This window comes from Meleagris gallopavo, chromosome 5 (genome assembly GCF_000146605.3).
Source record: "Meleagris gallopavo isolate NT-WF06-2002-E0010 breed Aviagen turkey brand Nicholas breeding stock chromosome 5, Turkey_5.1, whole genome shotgun sequence".
Taxonomy (NCBI): Eukaryota; Metazoa; Chordata; class Aves; order Galliformes; family Phasianidae; genus Meleagris; species Meleagris gallopavo.
Genome location: NC_015015.2, coordinates 16,559,422 through 16,562,494, shown reverse-complemented (window position 1 = coordinate 16,562,494; position 3,073 = coordinate 16,559,422). Strand labels below are relative to the sequence as shown.

General features: G+C 35.2%; 1 long non-coding RNA gene across 7 annotated transcripts in view; it reads right to left on the bottom strand.

The window, feature by feature from the left end:
• The window catches only part of LOC104911065, a 279,979-nt gene that overhangs the window by 44,373 nt on the left and 232,533 nt on the right, over positions 1 to 3,073 (bottom strand). For all 7 annotated transcript variants that reach the window (XR_004159868.1, XR_004159865.1, XR_004159869.1 and 4 more), the window contains one exon: positions 2,847 to 2,978. This is a non-coding gene — a long non-coding RNA (uncharacterized LOC104911065). The remainder of the gene's footprint in view (positions 1 to 2,846; positions 2,979 to 3,073) is intronic.

The following is a 3,073-nucleotide window of genomic DNA, read 5'->3' as shown; positions in this document are numbered from 1 at the left end:
TAGCCAAGTAAAACTATCTTAAGGGACAAAAAAAGTCTTTGGCCCTGGGCAAGAATTAGTGGCATTGATAACTGTCATGTCTGGGGTTTAAAGGAAAGCAATGAAAATTCAGAATTTGCCAGTTTCATTATTTAAGCTAAAAGACTCATGCAGCAAGAATCTGTAAATAACACTCAATCAAGAAAGAGCTTTCTGAACAGCTGATGTGAAACTTGAAAAGTGGCAACGTAACAAATGTGATGCGGGAGGCAGGGGGAAGTGCTTTCATTCCATTTCAGGAACATCTGGTTTATTGCAACAATAACTACTGTAATTATATCACTGCTGGAAAAGCTGCTCTAGGTTAGGTTAAGTTTGTGGGTTTCTATAATAAACATTGCTTTGGAGGAGTGGGGGTTTCAGTATTTCAACCATGTCAGATCACACTGAACTGAACCGTGATTTGAGGCAAAAATAACAAAATATGGAAAACATAAAAGCATTGTTCCTAACCATATATTTCTTGAGATATATTCTTGGTTTATTCCTCATTATAGCAAGTGGAGGGTATGCCAAAGAAGCAAATTGTTGGATGACTGACCATATTTCACTGATAAAAACTAAAAAAGTAATTTTTTTGTCAGCTGGAAATAGGTTTGTTAATGCATTACAGCAATATACATTGCTGTAATAAATAAGCAAGCATCCTGCAAAGGACATTAAGTACAGTTATTGTCACTTTAAATACAGGGACAGACAGTAGCTTAATGGCAGAGAGCCTCCAAGTTAGAATATGGTGCATTTTTCCAGATGAGAGCCTGTGATAGGGCTTATTGTTCAGCCACCATATTATTTCACTAGTCCTTTGAAATGAAGTAATACAGCCAAGGTAGAAGGCTTTTCTGAGGGAAGGTCTTAATCTTCACTGATCTTTCACTACAGCAAAACCAACTGAATTTGCCAAGTCTATTTCCTGAATATTATGCAGCAGCAAGAAACAACTGTCTGTTTTCTTGGCAACAGGGTACAGTTACTGACTTCAGCACCAGTAGTGTTCATAGCAGAATCATGGCTGCACTTGGATCTGCAACTGGTTAGGAGTTGCGCGTTAAAATTTTCTCACAAAATATAAAATATAAATATAAAATATATTCACAATAACATAAAATATAATCACAAAAATATAAAATCTAAGTAAACCAGTTTGTATTCTGCTGGTAGGGAGTGCTTAGACAACAGTCTAAATATGTAAATATGTAAATATGCTATAAGCCTACATGACTTCAGTGTACCAGCAATATATAAAAAGAATGGGTCAACATCTTCCTGACAAAGGGAAATAGGAATGTCATTGCAAATATATGAATACCCATTAAAATGCTTTGTTATTATAGGAAGATCTAAGACTGCTGCAGACCACTGGGAATTTAAGAATGATGAAGAAAAAGATATTTTATTATGGTGGCTTGCTTCTCTACCTCATGATTTGAAGCTGTGTGCTGCTGTGTACTGAGATTCACACATTCGTACACAACAGATCAAATAGAATTTGCAAATTACGTGTGTGCACTGTTCTAACAATTGTCTCAGTAGTCTTTCATGCTTGCACTGGCAAAACATTACCTAAGCAAGAATCAACTTACATTACACATGCAAATGTGGGGTTTATGTGTGCAGAAGACTGCTGTTTTATAAATGCAGATTTAACACTATCTTTAGTTCTATCTCCTGCAGCTAAAATAATTTCTATAAGCTCAGTGCTTGGAATTGAAATGAAGCCTTTACTTCACTATAAATGGAATAAAATAATGCCAGAATATCACACCCTATTTTGTTTTGTGTCTTCTTATTCTACCAGAAGAAATCAAATTAACAGAGTATAAATTGCATCACATAAAGGGAAACTGAACCCTGTTGAAGGCAGACGGGTGAAAACACACTTTAATTTTCAAAGCAATATAGCAGATAAAATAATAAAGTTGTTTTAAAGTTCCAACAAAAAGCAAATTTGTTGTTACATATGATTTACACGATCTGATTTTCCCAAGCCATTATGGAGTTTAGTGCTAGACTCATTTGTTGTGCAAATAGGGTTTTGTTACACAATGTACTTTCATTAGTGCATACACATATACACCAGTGAAATATACGTATGTGCTACAGACATATATACCATATATCATCTCATCACTAGGTTTACAATTCTGGCCATGGGCTGTTGACATTTTGTAGAATTTTAAATAAATATTTTTATGTGCCCATATCATTAACATTTTTATTTTATATATGTTCTTGGTTTTACTTCATAGGCTTTGATACTCATTTTCACAAATGGCTTAATACCTTGTGATCATACTCCAGAAATGTTACATCTCAGAATTACCAATGGCAGAACAAATCATCAACTGATATCAGCAATCACACACCTGTGTCAAGAGGAATATGAGACAACTTATGTGAGCTGAAGTACGGAGGAATATGTTCAAAATATGAATGGTCCAATGATTAAACAAATGAGGCACAAGCTTGAAGCTTGCTCTATCTTCATGCTGAATGCCACCTGGAACCCTGACCTGGTACTTCTATCAGAAAAATAAAAAGGTAAGCAGCACTAGGCATGTCTTAATCATGCTAGCCTTAAAATACCACCTAGAAGTGGGATGAAGCCTTCACCTTTCTTATTTTAGTTGTTAAAAAATCTGTATCTCTGCCTCTGCTTGCTGAGACACTGAATTTTGGAAGAAACTGACTACTGCCTGGATGATATTAAGTGTCCTCAAATGCCTTGTCAATGCCTTTAGATACCTTCCAGCACCATGCGCTCATTCAAAAAAAGAAGTTGAGCTACTGCAGTTTTTTCAGCTTACCTGGTGTCAGGAACTCTTGCAGTACTTAGGGTTCTGCCCTGTGAAGTCCTGTAAAATGTTGACCTCCTTTCACTCAAAACTAGAAGTGGGCTGTTCTGTATAATCCATACTTCATATGATTCAATATATAAACTAAAAGAAAAAGAAAAAAAGAAAAAAATGAACAAAAATGAACAAGCAAATAGAACTGAAGATTAAATAGCGGACAGAAACACAATTTTTTTTAA